Source organism: Sciurus carolinensis, chromosome 10, assembly GCF_902686445.1.
Source record: "Sciurus carolinensis chromosome 10, mSciCar1.2, whole genome shotgun sequence".
Classification (NCBI taxonomy): domain Eukaryota; kingdom Metazoa; phylum Chordata; class Mammalia; order Rodentia; family Sciuridae; genus Sciurus; species Sciurus carolinensis.
The window spans coordinates 69,360,876-69,382,186 of NC_062222.1; the positions used below are offsets into that span (position 1 = coordinate 69,360,876).

Consider the following 21,311-nt stretch of genomic DNA (forward strand, 5'->3'; position numbering starts at 1 on the left):
TTTACTTTGCTTTCAGTTTTGATTTCATTACGTTGAGACAAATATTTACAAAACATCTTCCCTTTTGTGGCCAACATGCATATTACAAAGAAAACAGTAACTCATTTGGGTCCTTAAGTGATTAAGGAACTGACAAAAAACTGGATGGAAACTCACGCTAAAGTAGGCGCTCAAAGTACAAATGAAACCGTGTCCTCCTCAGAGGAGCAGGAGAAGTATTAAAGCCGTACCTAAAGATAAGGGGGGCGGATAACCTTCCAAGGGGCAGAGATGAAAGGAGGTGGTGCTTCAGCATCACTTAGGCACGAGCACACTGTAGGTGCTAGAAACGCTTAGATGAATGCTGAATGAATTCCTACTCTGTGGACTCCCCATTTGACCTACAATCGTTAAAATGTTGTCCGTCTCACAAAAAGGTAGTCCACACTGTGTTAGTAAGAAGTCGTGGGTACAGCCATGTTAACGCCTGGCACCAAAACTACGATGATGGGGAGGGTGGCCCAGTGCATCTCAAAGTATGCTTAGAGGATTCCTGGGAGTCCCCAAAACCTTCTCCGAGGTCAGAACTATTTTTAGAATGACACAAAGACAATATTTGTCTTTTCACTGTGCTCACATTAGTACGGATCATGCAAAAGCAATTGTGGGGAAACTACAGGAACTTTGGCGACTAATCAAGGCAGTGGGAGCAAACGAAACTCATAGTCACTGTTCACCACACGTTAGTAGTTAAAAAAAAAAAAAATAGAAAAGTTTCCTTTATGAAAGTCCTTAAAGAAGCAAGCAGTTAGAGTTATGGCTTTCATAAATCTTGGCCCTTGAGCATGGGTCTTTTTGATGTTCTTTGCAACAAAACAGAAAGCACACATCAAGCACTCTGCTGCACACTGAGGTAAAATGGCTGTCTAGAAGAAAAGCCTTCATGTAACTACTAAGTGGCAAACTGAACTAGCTGTTTTTTCTTGGACTATCATTTTTACTTGAAAGAACAATTCACAAGCTGTGGTTATTCTGACTTGGATTTGGCAAACGTTTTCTTGAAAATGAACAAAGTGAGCCCATTTCTTCAAGAAAATCAACTGGCAATATTCATTGCCAATCATAAAAGTCGAACTTTCAAACATTTTTGAAAACTTTACATCTGCCACTCTAAATTTAACAACTTCCTAATACTTAACGATTTTCCTGACAAGATCTTGGTGATAGTGATAAGTGTGATTTTAGAAGATCTGTATAACTTAGTAACCAATAGTTTCCAATCACCAACATAGGATGGTACAAAAATCATGCATAGGTAAAAGATCCACTAAAAGTGCAAGACAGATCAATGATTTTTAATGTATCAAAGAAAAAAGGAAAAAAGGTGAACTTGCTCATTTCAGATCTTGCAATGTAACTAACCTTTAAGAAATAACCACATGTACAATTTGGTATAGTTATAATATTAAAGAAGGTATCAAAGTAACTTCTGTGTGCAGCTAAATTATTGTTGTAGACTTGGAAACAACACTGCAGAATGTATGGAGAAGCAGATACAAGAATTAAGCTGTCTTACATCAAACCTGTTACCAGACAATAAAGAGATTTACATAAATGTAAGAATGCCAATCTTCTCACTAATTTTTTTTTCATTTTGGGAAAAATGTAACATTAACATGTAAAGGGATTTTAAAACATAATTTAATGAAGATGTTATTCAGTAAGTCCTCCATTATCTATGAATTCAACCAATCTCAGTTTGAAAATATTTGTGGGCCAGGGGACTGCATCTGTATTGAACAAGTACAAAACTTTTTTTGTTGTCATTATTTCCTAAGTAACACAATACAATTGTTTACATAGCATTTACATGGTATTAGGTATCCTAAGTAATCTAGAGATGATTCAAAGTATACTAGAGGATGTGTATAGATTATATGCATATTATATAAGGAACTATAAGATCATTTATGCTGTAAACAAAATTATATCAGACATAAAAGTCATTTTTTTAAATATCACTTATTCAGAATTTCTATTTGCCACAGGAGGCTACAAATGTCCATTGCTAATATTAAATTATACTTTTCAGGGGCTGAGGGTGTAGCTCAGTAATACAACCCTTGCTTGCCGCACATGTTCCAGACTCTGGTTCTTCTTCCAGCACTATAAATAAACTAATTAATTAAAAAATTAAATATTTTCTCTGTGAACTGCTAATTGTTTTGATACCATTTAAATATGAGGAAATGAAAAAAAAACAACAACAACCAATATTTACCAAAAAAGAAATACAGACTCAATATCAGATTATAATTACATCTGAGATTCCCTGGGCCCTCAAACTGGTTTATAATTTTAATTAGGGTAATTTGAAACAGATGTAGGATTACACTAGATTTATAATACATCTATAAATACTAGAGGGAGGTACAGGAGAAATTGTTCTCCAAGTAAATACTATATGTGATTGAGGAACTACTGCAATACAAACATGAGCATTATGATTTCCAAGTGTTTTGAAAACATCATTGTATGCAACCCAGTCTTGTTCAGCAACGAAATGGAACAAAAAGAAATTCTTAACCTTCTGGGGCACAGAATTCTTTGATGAAATATGAGAATACAGGCCCACACTACAATACTTTGATGTGGTTCACGATTGCCCTGGAGCCCACTTAAGGAACATTTGAGGCTCTGTGGACTTCAGGTCAGAATGCCTAGGCTCTGGTCCAGCTAACAGACCCAGTTCACATTGCAAATAATGGGTAAGATCACCCAACAATATTCACTGACCATTTAAAAACTTAGAGCTGTCTTAGTAATTGCCCATGATGGTGAAAATTTTTCACAGAAGTAATGAAAAGATGTTGCATGACAACAGGAATCATCTATACAATAAAAGAACAGGTTTTCCTGAGCAGTGAGCATATGCCAATCAGTTCTACATTTCCTGAATTCATTAATCCTACAGAGATCAAGAGCACTAAATCCAAAAAAGTAAGGTGCACTGTTTTACAAATAGAGCAAAATCTATAATATAAGTGGGACAGATCATTTTACTATCTGAAATAGGTTCTTGAAAGGTAAAAGTACCTTTGTATTAGCAATTAAAATTAATGAGATTTATAAATAACATCTGCATGCTGGGAATGTCAACAATATATGATATATGTAATACATCTTAAATATAATTTTTAAAAAGCATTCAATTATGAAATAATTGTGAAAACAGAATAATCACTCAAGTGCTTATTGTTCATTTGGCAAAATATACAGATAGATTTAATATAGGTGCATATTTGAAACATTGCAAAATATATTTCCTGTTTTGAATTTACAAGGTAAAAGACAATCTTTCTAATGTACTAATTTAAATTTCTAAAAGATATAAACAAGTTGCTTTATTCAGAACTTTTAAAATACCTCAGTGTATGTAGTTCTACACAATGATCATTCAAGGGTTCTACTTATAGGATTTTTCATCTATAAGTTATGCAAGTCAGATCCAAGAACTGCCATTTCAATGGAATGTCGTTTCATGAAGACACTGCTAAAATCACTTTGCTAAAAGAAGTGCTCCAGGTTGCCAGTGGAAGATCTCAAACATAGCAGACTCAGGAAAAGGAATGGGGGCGGGAGAGGGGGGTTGCTTATTCCCTACAGGACAGAGACAGCAGGGAAAAGTGCTAATAAGCACAGCTAGAAATTAACTGGCTCTCCCTTCAGCTGTGGCCTCCACACAAAGTCCCCCCCCACCTTTCCTCAGAAAGTTCCTTGTTCCCAGGCACTATTCCAAAGTTTTACTCCACATCTCTCAGGTCTTCCACCTTGGTTATGTAACTGGTTCAAACTTCAACCTGGAGAGTCTCAGGAGGCATGAAGGCAAAGAGGGTTTTAAGTAACTCTATTTCCAGGTCCTTAATTTCCAAATGCTCTCCTTACCCACAGCATTCAGACTCTCACTTTCCCCTTGCCTTTCCCTGTTTGCAAAAGCAGTCCTCTAATCCATCTTAAGTCAGACTTACTTGATGCGTTGTTCCAGGTTTAAACACCTTCAAGGCCCCAGAAGAACAGTTCCCTGTAGACAGGGAGAATCTCTGAGCTCAAATTAAGAAGTATTAATGGGTGGGTCCTCATTAAACATATCCAGGTAACAAACCTGTCACAAGGTCACCAGGCCTTACACACTAGCTATAGATTAGAATCAGAAAATGAGATAGAGCCATCAGAAGTCAGACTGTCTGACAGAGTATACCTGATTTAACTAATTTGAGAATGAGGTCTTGGAATCTTGGAATCAACATTTTTAAGGAAGACTGCAAGCAAAAAATATGTAGACTACTGCCCAACTTCACCCCTTTCTTCACTGAGTGACTACTTCTAGTCTTTCCCTTTCTATATCTCCTTCTGTTTGTGCATTAATAAAATATTCCTGTTCACCCTCCCCAATGTTACCTGCCCATCCATGCCAATGACTGACTCACAGCCTACAAAAGAACACAGGTTCCCCATTCCCTCACCAACACATATGCACTCACACAGCTATTTATTTAGTGGTACTGGGGTCTGAACCCAGCATGTCCCTGACCCTTTTTGTTTGTTTGTCTGTTTACAGAGTCTCACTGAGTTGCCACAGCCGGCCTCAAACTCAAGATACTCAGACCTCAGCCTTCCAAGTAGCTGATTTGCAGGTCACATGCCACCACGCCTGTCCAAATGCAGCTATTTAAAACAAACTCTTAAAAATGTTTACAATAATTTTAGATTTCAAAAAAAGTTGCAAAAGACTCCTATATAACCCATTAGGCAATTTTCCCATTGTTTATATCTTTCACTACTATTTGTCATTGGTCAAAACTGGGAAATCAACATTGTAAATTACTATGAATTAAACTCTAGAGTTTATTTTGATTTTACCAGTGTTTCCACCAGCATTCTCCTTCTGTCCCATGATCTAACACAGGATATCTCACTCTGCATTATGTCTCTGAGAGTTCCTCAGTCTCCTTGTTTGTTATGACCTGGACACTTTTGAAGAGTTCTGGCTGGATATTCTGTAGAAAGTCCCTCTCTACTGGTTAGTTTGTGTTTTTCCCTGCAAGGGAGGAGTGAATTATGTTCCACCTCTGTAGTTGCGCACAGATACCTATTTGGAATTTTTCTGTAAAAATATGTACATATATTTTTTGCTCTTTCCATTTTCTTACTTACTCAATCATTTATTTATATCAGATCAAGAGAAGTCTACTTCCCTCCTTGATGCCAGTGGCTCCCTTCCTTGAAAAGTTTTCTGTGGACTTTTTTCTAATTTTGTGGCCAACTCATCTTACCTTTCAGTTCTTTTCGTTTACATGTCCAGGATCAAAGATCAAACTTCAGAGATTCTCATTTGTCTCCTCTCCATCTAAATGCTATCTTGTACAACATCATCAGTGACTCTTCAAGTGTGACTCCAACTGGCCCCAAATCCAACCTGTTTCTTCTCCCTAGGCCCCTTACTGATCCGCCAGTCATCAATCATCCTAACTAAAGATCAGTCGCTCCCTTTCCTGGCTTATTCTCAACATGTAATTGCACCAAAACCCCAGAGCTTTCCTGGGATAGGGAAAGTACAGGGATAGGAGAGGGGAGATTCTCACTTTGGATATTCCTCTGATTTTCTGTATTTAAACACCTGATCTCTAATGCCTTCATCTCACCACCCACCCCCATGAACATACTTTCACCCTCCTGTGTTACAATGCAAGCTCAATACAGCGTAAGGATTCTGCTTCATCAAAATTGAGCTACATGTTTTGTTTTGTTTTTTTTTAAAGTGGAACTCAATAGCAAAATGCTAGCAGTAGATATCTCTGGATGAAAGAATCTAGACTTATTTTCTTCTGGGCAATTTTTAAATTTTCTAAATATTGTAGAATGAACATATTTCTGTTCTGTAGTTCTAAACAAATAATAAAAATTAAAAACCACAATTACTATAAAAACAAAACAACTATACTCAAATCTTAAGCTCCAGGAAGGAGACAGGGGTCACCTAATCCACTTCTCCATGCAAGAATGCTTTCTCTACCAGAGGAGTTTGTTTGCATATCTCCAGGGACATCTGTTGTAATTACAAGGCAGCCCAGCCCCTTCCACAGCTGGCCAACAATGAGCACTAGAAAGTTCTGTCCTCTACAAAGCTAATACTATCTTCCCTAGAGTCCTGGTTCTATAGGTCCTACTTCTTCCTTCCTGATATTAATATAACTGTCAGCTCAGCTTTCTTATACTTACTGTTAGATTATCTTTTTTTCTATCCTTTCCCTTATACTATGCAGGGTTTTTATATTTAAAATATATCTATTACAAGCTGATTGTTATGTTGGGCAGAAGTGATGCTCTCTGCTTTATAGTTGGAATGTTCAGTCATTTATTTTAATGATTTGATATGGTTGGGTTTAAGTCCTATCAGTCTGATATTTGTCTTCCAGTTGTCTCTTCTAATTTTTTGTTTGTCTGTTGCTCCTTTCTTTTGCAAAACTTCAGGCAGTCCCCAACAGAACCTACAGAATAGAAATTCTGTACGAACAATTGAGTTTCATTAAACTCTTCAAGTGATTCTGTTGTACACGACAGTTTAGATATAGCTGGGCATGATGATGTGGGCCTTAATCCCAGCTATACAGAAGACTGAGGCAGGAGGATACAAATTCAAAGCCAGCCTGGGTAACTTTACGAGAATCTACCCACCTCAAAATAAATCAAGTTTAGAAACCACTGCTCTAAGGTTAAAAGTGTATATTTTTATAAAATGCTATTTAGAATCAATATTTTATCACTTCACAGCTGACATTTCTCTCTCAATTCCTTTTTGAAATTAAAAAAAATATATATATATAGTGTGTCCCAATCTTACTAGACCCCTCTATCATTCACTTAGTTCAGATTCTTCATAGGTCATCCATGCTTCAATCGCTTAATGAGAATTATTTTCCTTTCCAATCCTTTCTTCCAGTCTCCAGCACTACTACCAACCAGGGTATAGAATCACAAAAACAAAAACAGTCTCTGCAGCCTCCAGAGTAAGGGGGGGAAAAACAGAACACAAATCTCTTACACAGTACCCAACAACCTTGATCTCCACCTTGATCACCTTTAGTAACCTCCTCATCCACCAACTTGTCCTGGCCTCCCCACTAAGAGGAATGCCTTCCAGCCCATGCTTCTTTTAGATGGTCAGAAGCTTTGCAGAAAGCACTGTCTTTTCACTGGACTGCCCTTTCCCTTCTCTCCAGTGCAGGAGATCCCACTACCATTATCCAAACCCCAACAAATACAGAGCTTCTCAGAAGCCTTCCCAACTAGCATAACCTTTCCTCTTTACCAACCACAAGCTCCTCACCCTTGTGCATGTCAAGTCAAGAAACTGGATTAGATTAAAAGGAAAGCTTGCTCACTTGGGTGCAAAGGCAGCCAAAAGATAATGATCACCGACACAGAGCTGCAGAGGACTCTGCTACAGTTACTGCTGATGAGATTTCCTCACACTTGAGGGGGTAAAAAAGAGTTTGAGGGTGAAATATGCCCCAAAATAGGCACAATTTGAGGGCTTCTCTCATAATGAACTCAATGGACTCTGACCTGGGGGTCCACGTAGGAAACAAGTGAAGATCCCTGAAACCCTTTCAGCATTTCAGAAAGTCCAATGGAAACCACATATTTGCCTTCTGAACATGTGTGAAGGACTCTGCTTTGGGTCGTTCCGGATATTATGCCAATTCACAGTGCTAACATCAGTTAGTACACACTGATCAGGAAGTCCAGTTGGCAGATTAATTTAAAAAGAAGAAAACAGTACGTGTTCAAATTTAGTTTCTTTAAGCTGGGTGTAGTGGCAAATTGTATAGAAATAGTTTGTTTAATAGAAGATCTCTTACAAAACCTGGGGTCCAAAGGAGGAGATAGGAAAAATAATAGAAAACAATAATAACTTAAAACACAGAGACAATATCACTTTGTAAACAGTTACTTCCCCTCAGGTATGAACTAGTGAGAACAATTCAGATCCCTTAGACTAAGCAGTGGGTTCAGTCTTGGTTACACAGGAGAATCACCTAAGGAAATTTACAAATTCCTGCTATATCAGGCCAGACCCCAGGTCAATGACTCCTAAGAAATGCATCAGTATTGTTCAAACGTCCTCAGGTAGATTTCATGTGCTTCCAGGTTTGAGAACTTCTACTTTGGAGACTGCTACTCAACAGAAGCACTGCAAGGAGCAGCTACTCTCTGAACACTGGGTGATGTGGCAAATGCAGAGTCCTGGGTTCCAACTCAAACTACCTTCATTTTTAACAAAATTCCTAGGTGATTCATATACCCAATAAAGTCTGAGAGGCACAGTATTACAGAATGCACAACACTTAAGAATTTCACACACTTAGCAGGGCATGGTGGCGCACACCTACAATAATCCCAGTGGCTCTGGAGGCTGAGGCAGGATAATCCCGAGTTCAAAGCCAGGCTCAGCAAAAGTGAAGTGCTAAGCAGCTCAGTGAGACCCTGTCTCTAAATAAAATACAAAATAGGGTTGGAGATGTGGCTCAGTGGTCGAGTGCCCCTGAGTTCAATCCATGGTATCCCCCGAAAAACAAAAAGAATTTTATACACTTGAAGGTAAGTTAACAGGCATTATATCCAATATTAATCTAAAAACACATTAATCCCTAAACAAAAATTGAGTGCAGTTATCTATGATAGTTGGTGGCTTTTATTTCCCTTCAAACTATCCCCATTTATGTATATTTTCCTGAATACCTTATAAAAAGAAGAAAGGATTTAAGAATTGGAAAATAGGAGATATTTCCCAGTCTCTAAAAGGATGTTTTTTCCTTTTGAGGGGGGAAAAAATTACATATTTGTACAAGCCACAATGATCAGTAAATTGCAGCATAAAAATTACAATAAGATCTGGCCTCCTCCACATAAGAGTGGCTACATCAACAACTGGCATGTTCTATGAGTCCCAGCCTGTCCTAAATGTGCTGTTTTTATTCCTAGCAAATGTTTGAATCCAAACAATTCAAAACCTAATTTGCGGTAAGAATTTTAAGTTCCATCTGAAGACTGAGGCTCTCCCAAAAACTTAGGGAAGTTTTATTTGAGAATTTTTTGTCATGGACTCTGCCTCTTACTTAAATCATATGCAAAATAAGATTAAAACCAAATCAAATCAATAGTTATTAAGTACCTATTATATCTAAAGCCCTGTGCAAACCTACAGGAGAGTTTTTTTTTTTTTTTTTAATTGTCTTCTAAGCACTTACTAACTCAGAGAAATACCTACTCCATTTTCAAAATCCTAAATATCTTGAAAATATAGTACATCTAAAGAACAAACAGCAGAGCTGGATATGGTGGCCCAGACCAGTAATCCCAGAGACTTGGAAGGCCAAGGCAAGAGGATTGCAAGTTTGAGGTCAGCCTTGGTAATTCAGTGAGACCCTGTCTCAAACAATAAAAAGGGGTGGGAGATGTAGCTCACTGGTAGAGCACCCCTGGGTTCAATTCACAGAACTGGGGGAAAAAAAAAACTGATTAATACCCAATTAAATATTTTCATGTTGAGGATCTGTAAGTTATTGAGCTAGTTATTATTTTTAAGCATAATAGCTCAAGGATTCATAGAAGAAAATTACAAGGCTGAAGATGTAGCTCAGTATGCATGAGACCCTAGGTGAGTTAGGAAGGAAGGAAGAAAAGAAAAAACAGAAATTTTTAGCAATAGAGTTTCTGAGGTTACCAAGGTAGCCTATGTTCTCAGAAAGGAGGGGACTCCCCCTGCTAATCCAATTAAAACTTGGCCAAGGTGGGAACTCACAGTTGGGAACTCTTCCCAGCTGAGATTTGTTAGTACCCTTACAAGCCTCTTTCCTCTTTGTTTAACAACTTAATGGGCCCTATACTCTAAAAGTTAACATGAAGATGCCTTTTTCCCATGATAATGTTCCCTCAGCAGGTGTACTTTGGGATACTTAGTAATCATCTTTGATATCAAAGCTCCAGCTCAATGGCAAGCAAGGTGTTGGGAATAATTTTGAAAGTGATATGAATTTGCTGAGCACTCATCATATACCTGGCCCTGTTCTTTTATTTGGGGGGTATGGCAGGTGCATACTGGAGAATAAACCCAGAGGCATTTAACTACTGAGCTACATCTCCAGCTGTTCTTTTGGGGTTTTTTGTTTGTTTGCTTGTTTGTTTGTTTTTAATTTTGAGATAAGCTTTCGCTAAATTGCTTAGGGCCTAAGTTCCTGAGCCTGGCCTCAAACTTGAGATCCTTTTGCCTCAGCCTCCCAAGTTGCTGGAATTATAAGTGCGCACAACCACACCCAGCTTACCTGGGCTAGTTCTAAGTCCTTCACCCATATTGAATTAATTCCCACCCCAATCCTTTAAACCAAGTACAGTATGACCATCCTTGCTGTATATAGATAAGGAAAATGAGGCCCAAGAAGAAGGGAAATTTTCTCAAAGTCATGCAGCTGGTGTGTGGTGGGACTGAGATATGCCCCTGGCATACTGGCTTCAGGGTCCATAACCATAATCACTCTGCTATGCAGCCTTTCTTGAGAAGCTATTGTTATGCCCTTGAGGAAGCAGGCACAGAACCCCACAATCTTTTACAGCCCTTTGGTATCTGGCTATGTTTCACCACAGCACTCCCAAAAGGACATTCCTTTTGAGCTCAGCTAAATAGATGGCTTTTGCAAAAGACAAAGAGTGAGGTATTATCGTGATTGGTTAATTTGGTTTCCCCTAGGAGTGTTTGGGATTTGGGGGTGGGGGGGGGACTCAATACTTGGACTAGAACATCTGTCATATTCCAATAACCAAAGAAAAGAATGTAAAGCTATTATTTGAAGTAAACATGGAAGCCCAGTCCTGTTTTCTTTACTAGACATTTCAGGAACTATGAACACTGAAGTCTTTCATGGTGATTAGCAAGTTACATTAAAGACATAGTTCAGGGCTGGGGTCATAGGTCAGTGGTAGAGTGCTTGCTAGTATGTGCAAGGCACTGGGTTCAATTCTCAGCACCACATATTAGTAAAATAAAGATCCACTGACAATTAAAAAAAAAAAAAGTTCAGGGAAGTCTACCCCTTCCTTTAGAAAAAGAAAGTTTGCAGAGATTTGAACATTAGGGATAGGAGTAACACATTTTCTGGTGATGGTATCATTTAGAACAATCATTTTATGAATATATATATAGGTATGTATATATATACATATATATATTTATTCATCATATATGATTTCAGTTGCACTAAGCTAGGCCAAAACAATTTCAACTAAAAGATGTTTCCCTTTCTCTCTCTTAAACAAATGTACACTTGCAAGGGGCTGCATATGGAAGATACCTATTTCCAACAATCTCAAATAAGTAAAGCAGCATCATTGAGAAGTCAAGATAAAACAGCAAAGAAAAAACCATTTTTCAACCCTATGGTTTTTCTTTTTCTTTTTTTAATACCAGAGATTCAACCCAGGGGCACTTAACCACTGAGCCACATCCCCTGTCCTTTTTTATATTTTATTTAGAGATAGGGTCTTGCTAAGTTGCTGAGGCTGGATTTGAACTCACAAACCTCTTGCCTCAGCCTCCCCAGCTGGATTATAGGTGTGTGCCACCTCACCAGAGTCAACCCAACCCTACAGTTTTTCTAACACTCATACATTTATTATCAGAATTTAAGTTCCTGGGAAATACACTGTTTTAGACAGCTAAACTGTCTATATTCAAGACTTAAGCCCCCAGGGTTTTTTTTTTTGTTGTTGTTGTTATTCTTGTTGTTTTTGAGGCTTGTTTTGTTTTGGTTTCTGTTTATTTCCCTTTTAAATTTTGAGACAGAGCCTTACTAAGTTGCTTAGAACCTCGCTAAATTACTGAGGCTGGTCTCAAACTTATGATCCTCCTGTCTCACCCTCCCTAGTTATTGGGATTATAGGCATGGGCCACTGCACCAAGCCCAAGCTTCACTTTCTTTAGATGAAGTTTGCCACCAACTATAGCATGTTACTCAAGACACTACTGGTAAGACACTTCGTTCCCTCTCCTTTCCATCACTATAAGAGGTGGTGCACATCTGTAATCCCAGGGCTTAAGAGGCTGAGGCAGGAAGATCATGGGTTCAGTGATATAGTGAGGCCCTAAGCAACTCAGCAAGATCCTGTCTGTAAATAAAATATAAAAGGCTGGGAATGTGGCTCAGTGGTTATGTGCTCATGAGTTCAATCCCTTGGTACCAAAAAAAAAAAAAAAAAAAAGAAGTAGTAGTAGTAGTTCAAGTGTTTCTGTCATGTGCAGTTCTCTAGAGATAAATCTTGTGGACTTGAATTTTCTCACTTTTCTTTTGTGTAAACCAGCTACCTGGCATTTTTTGGATATACTCCAGGGCAGGGTCTTGATCGCTTCTCTACAAGTTATGCATCCTTAAGGAGGGACTAAATCACTACTGCTCTCCAGTGGTTATTGCCTCTGGCTTCCACATGGGTATTAATCTGCTATCGTCTATTGAAGAATTCGGGCTTCAAATACAGAAGCTGGTTCTCCCCAAGTCTGACTCATTCTCATCTATAAATTCTTGGTTGTCAATGCCCTGGCTGAAGCCTGACTCAAGAGGTTGTTGTAGTAAGACTTAGCCCAAGCAAGGTGCAGAGGCCTAAGCCTATAATCCCAGACACTCAGGAAGCTGAGGCAGGGGCATTGTGAACTTGAGGCCAGTCTGGGCAATTTAACAAGACCCTGTCTTTCAAAATAAAGAATTGGCTGGGGAGGCAGTTCAGTGGTAGAACACTTACCTATCACTTGTGAGGTTTTGGGTTCACACATCGTTCTCCCCCACACCCTCCCCCTGCCAATCCCCCAATACACACATACACTCCTGCTCAGGAGTAGCAAACAGCCAGGAAAAGAGTGAGGCTTACTAGGGTCTGCTGGGTCTTCTAGTCTGAGCTCTTGTATCTGTAGGTGAATTAAAGCCCTAGCCACAAGCAACACCACTGCTTGCACATTGTAATAATGTAAGATTCTGAGAAGGAAAACAAGAGGGAGTGGCTATTACATAACAGCAGTGCAGATCAGAGAAAGTAACATTTAATCCTCTTCCTCATTTTACGAGTAAGAAATTCAAGGACTAGGGTTTTCCAGTTTTAAACAGACTTTAAGATGAACACTTTTTAAAGTAACATAACCACAGTTCTGATCCCATCCAAAATGTCTTAAAATTAATTTAATATCAACTATTATTACTTATTGTTTTAATATTAATTAATATCATCAAATGTCCAGTTCTCAAATTTAATTGGTATAGTCAGTATTCTCGAATAAAAGGGTTGCTATATCTCTTAGGTTTCTTTAGGAGTTGTGTGCCAGCAAACAGAATAAAGACTAAATGTATAGTCCTCTTTTTTTTTTCTCAGTATGCGGATCAAACCCAAGGGTGCTTTACCTCTGAGCTATATCTCTGGCCCTTTTTATTTTTATTTTTATCTTATTTTGGGGGGGCGCTGGGGATTGAACTCAGGGGCACTTGACCACTGAGCCTCATCCCCAGCCCTAATTTGTATTTTATTTAGAGACAGGGTCTCCCTGAGTTGCTTAGTGCCTTGTTTTCGCTGAGGCTGGCTTTGAACTCAAGATCCTCCTGCCTCAGCCTTCAGAGCAGCTGGGATTATAAGTATTCGCCACCACGCCTGGGCCTTTTAATTTTTTGAGACAAGGTTTTGCTAAATTGCCCTGGCTGGTCTCTAACTTAGAATCCTCCCTCCTCGGCCTCCCAAGTCTCTGGAATTACAAGAGTGCACTGCGCCCAGCTAATCAATGCATATTTACTGAGGGCTTTTGATGCAACCGTACTTGCCCCTGTGTGCTAACAAACACAGGGGCAAAGGAATGGGTCTGCCAGGGACTGAGTGTTCTGTGGTCTTAGGGGTTTGAAGACCACTGGAGTTGAGAGAACCTGAGGCAAATTCAATGGGAAGCACTTCATTTGACCAAAAGAGGAAATTTTCTGGATTTGAGAACTGATTTGAGCAGAATTATAAATGGTCACAACAAAACATGTCTCCCTTTCCTATTTAAAAAAGAAAGAAAGAAAAAAGAAAGAAAGAAAAAGAAAGAAAGAAAGAAAAAAAGAAAGAAAGAAAGAAAGAAAGAAAGAAAGAAAGAAAGAAAGAAAGTAAGTGCATGGGGAATGTAGGTTAACAGGCATACCAGTGCCAGAGAATTGTGGTGAGAAAAGCAGAGGCAGATTAACCAAAAGCTTTCAGAGCTGTAATAAAAACTTGTAAGTAGGCACCTCTAATGAAATGTAATACCTACCACTGATTATGAAGTAAATACAAGAAAAAGTAACAAGAGCCCATGAAAGTATGTTGGCTAAGGACAAGGATAGATCCCTACCTCACACAGGTGGAATCATTTCTCCTCAGGATTAAAATCCAAAAAACAAGGCAGCTTACTATGAAACTTAGCACTAAGTGATTTACTAGACAGCTTTTGTGGTGATAAAAAAAAAAAAAAAATGAAATGTAATAATGAAAAATAAGTTACCACCAAAAAGACATTATTAAAAAAATAATTCTGAGATTCTTTGATCGAGTAATTATATATCTAAACAAAAATCCCAATACAACTGAACCACTTCATAGCTTCTTTCTCATTAAATCTATCAGTAACCATTTATGGTTTCCCTTAAACCCATAATTAAGACTATCAGAGTCAACAGAACCCAGGGAAGAGCATGCATCTGACTCACTTTGGTATCTGCCACAGCACCATGTGCCATAGGTACTCAATAAATACTTGGTGTATGAAAGAATGAAAACAACCTCCCATAGCAACAAGCCCAGGCTTTTCCATGGGAGGACCTTTCTCCTGAATTATAAGTTAGGGCAACTCCCTGGTAAATCTTTCACACAGATTCAACAAACATTTATGGGGTGCCCTGTGTGTGCCAGTGCTAAGCACTATTCTTGGCACTGAGATGTAAAGGTGACTAATGCATAGTCCTTAACACCCCGAGGGGACTCAGCCCAGGACAAGAAGCACAAAGTATAAAACACAATGGGAAAATGCCACAGTGGAGATAAAACGCTGTGGGAACACAGGTGAAGGAACAAGTAATTAAACAGGATGTGAGGGGGAAAAGGTGAGGTCAGAGAATTTGGAGAAATGAAATTCCAGCTCCTTCCACCCTCCATACACACTCAGACTCCCTTTAAAACTGTATTTGAACAACAGAAGCATGATCAAGTTATATCTGCAAATAAGCCTTCATGGGTCTGAAACAGGTCAAAGCTCATTGCCAACAGCAATACAAAGCCCACAGGCACCATCATCACCTGCATTTACTGGGCACCTGCTGTGTGCCAGATGCTGTTGCAAGCATTTTATAAGAATTCACCTATTTAATCCTTACAATAATCTGACAAGACCAGTTACTATCATCATTTGTGTGCTCTAGATGAGGCACAGAGATTTAAAAACAAAACAAAACAAAAACCATGTCCTAGTTATCAGACATGGCTATACAAATGAGAGACCAAAATATATATTCCAGCTCTGATACCGGAGGGAGGAGTGGGGTGGCACTGGGGATTTAACCTAGGGTTGTTCTATCCCTGAGCTACATCCCTAATCCTTGTTTATTATGAGACAGGTCTCGCTAAATTGCTGAGACTGGCCTTCAACTTGTGATCCTCCTGCCTCAGTTTCCTGAGTGGTTGGGATTACAGGCCTGTGCCACCATGTCCAGTTTCTGCAGCCCCTTCTAAAGCATCCACCTCTCCACCTCATTTTCTACCTCTGGGCTCCTTGCATTATAATATCAGTAATACCAAATACTTGAAATTCTGGAAACGGGAGCCAAACTGTTTTAAATCTCTATACTTCAGCACAGAAAGCACTTCAGACACCCATTACCAAACCTCTTCCAGTGTATGGCAAATAAAAACCCTATTTACATGCCAGGTCCAGTGGCACATACCTGTAATCCCAGCTACTCAGGAGGCTGCAGCAGGAAGATTGAAAGTTCCAGGCCAGCCTTGGCAACTTAACAAGACAAAGACTCAAAAATTAAAAGGGCTGGGGATCTGGGGGTGTTGCTCAGTGGCAGAGCACCCCTAGGTTTTAATCCCCGATACAGGGCAGGGTGGGGGAGCAACAAAAACATATTTTTGTCATTGACTGTCCCTTCTTTGTTACACCTTTCCAGCACTGAATATATCACACTACACAACTCCTCATTTACATTTCTTCTCCTAGGTCTCATACTTCCCCAATGATAGCCAGCCACTCTTACACTTAACTCTAAGTACTAGTTTAAATGTCTTTTAAATAATGCTACCACTTTGCAGAGGCCTATCCTGATCCTGGAGGTTTTAGGGACTGAATCCAGTGCTTCACACATGCAAGGCAAGTATCTTACCACAAAACTATATACTCTTAGCATTCATAGGTCAATTTTTAAATTGTGATTTCCACCTCTCCCACTAGACCATGTACTTCGCTGAGCAGAAAGTATAAGTACCTATTTTATTTGCCATTGCATTTCCAACACCTAATCCTAGTACACAGAAAAACTATTAATAAACAGGCTTGGGATAGCAGGAGAGCCTTGGTTCAAGCCCTAGCACTAAAAAAAAAACAACAACAACAACAACAACAACAAATTTCCCCAAGAAAACAGAGTAGTGTTGAAAAGCAGCATGGACTTTGGGAGAAAATAACAAAAAATGAAGTGTGCACAAGAGAGAAGAGAAAACTCTAAAGAGGTGAGTATACATTGGGTTGCAATCTTGCAGTATTTTTCTTTAGGCAGCAAAAATGTGAGAGTTTTTTGTTTTTGTTGTTTTTGTTTTGTGGTGCTGGGGATTTGCACCCAGGGCCTTGTGCTTGCGAGGCAAACACTCTACCAATCCAGCTATATCCCCAGCCCTGATGTGAGTTTTTTAAGCAGGTTTGGTTTTGTACCAATCATTCGGGCTGACACAGAGAGTTGGAAGAGAACACAGTTAACTGGAGATGCAGACAACCACAGCCTGTTACAAAAGTCCAGGCAGTATGGTCAGTAGACTCAGAAGGAAAGAAGGCCTAGAATCAGAGGCCAGAAAGAAAGACAGAACATCCTACACCAAAACCCGACAGCTTGTTTTCCGTATGACAACCTCTGATTTAGCTAGCCACGAAAGTTCTCAGAATTTAACTTGTGTGACCAAAATGTGATTCTCACCAGAAAAATCTTATGCATGATACTTCACTGCCTTCTGTGATCCCATAACCTTCACTTTCTCCTCTGTGAGAGCATTTATCACATTGTTTCCCTCTCTCCCTGGATAAGTAGAACAGGGATCCCATTTTATTATCTTCAAGACTCAGATTTGAACACATCACCTAACACAGTTGTTCAAGAGAATTTGTTCAATGAATGTATCAATAAAAGCATTAATTCTCAAAAAGGAGAGTCCTCCTTATAAAACCTTCTTTCTTGTTGTTGTTTTCTGTGCTGGGGAATCAAACTTGGAGCTTCACATATTTCATGCAAGCACTATACATACCCTAAGCTATACCCTTCAGTCTTTTTTTTATTTTTATTTTTTTAATTTTGAGACACTGTCTCGATAAGTTGCCCAACTGGCCTGGAACTTTCCATCCTCCTGCCTTAGCCTCCTGAATAGCTGAGATTACAGGCATGTGCCACCATACCTGGCTAGCTGCCATCCTGATTCTAGGAAATAAAGCTTAGCAATTTGTTATTCAGATACTTCCTTTCTCTTTACCAAATCAATCTGCTTCCAGGAATAATAAGGCAAAAGATAAGGTGTTATACCAATCTCAATGTAATACATTAAAACTTTTGACCACACCATAATTTGCACATTTTTCTTCCTTACTATAAATGATGCAGTAATTTAAGGGGGAAAAATTAGAGACTGACTGAGGCAGAAGTGGGAATACTAAAGTAAATTTCAGCATAAACTTTAAAGCAATTCTGTAAATTATATCTATTGTGCACCCAGAAGCCACATTCTCCTGCTACCCTCTCCAAGAGTTGCAGCAACCAGGTGTGATGGGACCCAACCTAACTGGTTTCCCCACCTCCAGATTTTGCCAGCATTAATCCACACCACGGTTTGCTGCCATGTTCAGCTCCTACAGTACAGCCTGTGATGAACAAGTACCCCATGAAATCATTATTATCCTTCACCTTTCAGTGCCTCCATGAAGCAGCACCTCTTCAAGCTGATTGCAACACCAAGTCAGGAGCCTGGGAGGTTCCCCTCCCACAGCACCTTGTGTAAGTCCCAGAGAATCTCCTACACAGTTTTTCCTATTCCTTTCCTTTTTTCCACTTTTTCTATTCACTCTGCTTTCAATTCCTCTTCTAGGGCTACTAGCCCTAACCTAAATTAGGTTACCAACAGAAACATAATAGGGGCTATTAATGTCATTTTAAATTTGCAAGCAGCCACATTAAAAAGGGAAAGAAGCCAGTGCAATCAATTTTAATAATGTTTTATTTTAAATGAATCTATTAATAACAGAATGAGACATCATTACCCTATGTACATGTATGATTACACAAATGGTACGACTCTACTTCATGTACAACCAGAGAAACAACAGTTGTACCCCATTTGTGTACAATGAATCAAATAAATAAATAAATAAATAATAAAATCAATCTATTGCAAAAGTGTCTTCATTCTAACTTGTAATTAAAGTTGCAGATGACTTCTTTGCATGTTTCCTCCAGACTCATTTTTTGAAATCTGTGTGCATTATACCCTGACAGGACATCTCAGTTCTGCCCAGCCACATTTCAATTGCTCAACAGGCATGTGTGGCCTGGTGAAGACCACAGTAGACAGTTCAGGCTTAGATGAAGTGCTCACAGGCACTTTTCCATCCCCTCCTATTGCATCCAAATTTTGATCTCAGCTGTAATCAACCATTCTTTTAATAGAAGAAAATGTAATAGACCCATCTCCTTCTATGTCACCAAATTAGCTCTCCAACAGTCATGAAATGCCTTTTTTGCGCCTCTCCAAATTTCACTACTAATTTATTTATTTATTTATTTATTTATTTATTTATTTTCGGTGCTGGGGATTGAACCAAGGGCCTTGTGCTTGCAAGGCAAGCACTCCACCAACTGAGCTCTATCCCCAACCCTCCAAATTTTAATACCCAGTTCAAATGCTGCCCTAGTCATGAAGTCTTTCCTGTACTCGGCAATCAAAATTCATCTCTACCTCCTTTGCACTTTCATCTTGCAACTCCATGACAACATTAGTGTTTTTTCCTGTTGTGCCCAACAAATTGTAAACTCCTTAAAGACATAGTATTGCTATTCACCTTACAGCTGTCAAAAAATATAGCAGAGTGCTCTGTACACAGAAAACCATTGATAAGCTTCTGATGAGGTGAATTTTTTTTTTTAACTTACCAGCCTTATAACAGAAAACTGTACACTTAACATGAGTGCACAACCAGGGAACAGCTGGTTCCAAGATAAGCTAACTGCTCCTTAATTAATACCTGCTGGCAACCCAGGAACTGAAAGTGTGGGTGCATTCTCACCCTGTCATGGAAAAAGTGACACTAACTCATACTCTGACCCAGAATTCTAGAAAATATCATAGATTTTAGAAGCATCATCTTTGTGCAAGAATAGGACTGAAGCCAGAACTCCTGGTGTTCTACATACCATCATGGGCAATATTTACAATAATTGATCATTAACCTAAATATTAAAAATAACGCATTAAAGTGGCATGCTACAAAAAGTTCTAAAATTAGATTCCTTTTTCTGAATAAGATTGCTGAAGTGGTCCCCAGTAAAGCTCAGAACCTGGTCCTTGCTCAGTGATATTTTTTGTTTCTGCACCAAACATTTGACTTTCTCTACTTATGAAATGAGAGGGAAGGATAATTCCCATCCACCGCAGAGATAGTTCCCCCCAAAACTGTATTCCCCAGGTCCACCACAATACAAACTGCAAAATATCCCAAGTTATCCTCTTAAAAGGACATTTAAGGGTTAGGATGTTGCTCAGTGGAAGAGCATTTGCCTAGTATGCATGTGGCCCTAGGTTCAATCCCCAGCACCCTAGGGGGGAAAAAAAAACAAAAAGGAAACCCTCTGGAAACCCTCCAAACAAATTTTCAGTGACCTACAAGCCCTCTCCAATTGGCCTCCTGCAAATACCAGACTTTATCCCAACCACTCTGACCCTCTTCACTCTGCTCTGGCCTCACAGGCGACCTTGCTGTTTTTCACACACACCAAGCACATATCACCTCGGGGGCTTTATATGTGTTCCCTTTGCCTGCAATGTTCTCTCCTACCCCAGTGCCAGTCATCTGCCTGGCTCACTCCCTCAGGTCTCTGCTTGAAGATTACCTTATTAGAGGTGCTTTTCCCAAAGAGTGATATAAATAGCATTCCCTCCCTCATGTGCCTGACACTCTTTATCCCCCTTGACCCTGCTTTGTAATCCCAGAATGACACAGTTACCTATCTGTATACCAGGACATAAACTCTGGGAAAGTCAGCCCTTTTGTCTTGTTTGCTGCAATACCTTGCTGCATAGAACAATGCCTGCTGTACAACACACTCACAAATTTATTGACTGAATAGGCAAACGCTATCAGTTCAGGTATGATCTGGTCTCCAAAGACCTATATATTAAAAACTTGGTCCGCAGTCTTTGGTGCTTTTGGGAGTGGGTGGAACCTCTAAGAGAAGAGTCCTAGTGAAAGGAAGTTAAGTCACTGGGTTTGTGCCCTTGAAGGGGATATCGGGACACCAGCCCCCTCTTTTTGCTCCCTCTCCTTTTGCTTCCCATCAGCCATGAGGTGAGCAGCCTCCTCTACCACACCATGATGTACTGTGCTGCCACAGGCCCTAAGCAACAGGACCAAGTAAGCATGGACTGAAATGTCTACAATCATGAGCCCAAATGCAACTGTTTCCTTATTAAGTCAATGATCTCAGGCATTTCGTCAACAGTGACGGAAAGCTACCACACAGTGAATGAGAAACATTTTAATTTTGTTAATGAAGTAGCAGAATGAATGTTTATTTCTTCACTTATTCAAATAAAACCTTTCTGTGTATCTCTGTGTGTTTGCATTGATAGAGATGGAACCCAGGATCAAATAACATTTTAGTAAGTGTCTCACTGTAATCGTAACTTAATCAAAACTTATCTATGCATATCACTAAAAATATACAAATATTACTTTTAAGTCTATAAATAAAATTCATATTATTAAG

At 39.2% G+C, this 21,311-nt stretch overlaps 1 protein-coding gene across 2 annotated transcripts in view; it reads right to left on the bottom strand.

Moving 5' to 3' along the window:
* Aff1 (ALF transcription elongation factor 1) overlaps positions 1-21,311 on the bottom strand; it is a 181,764-nt gene that overhangs the window by 125,911 nt on the left and 34,542 nt on the right. The window lies entirely within an intron of this gene.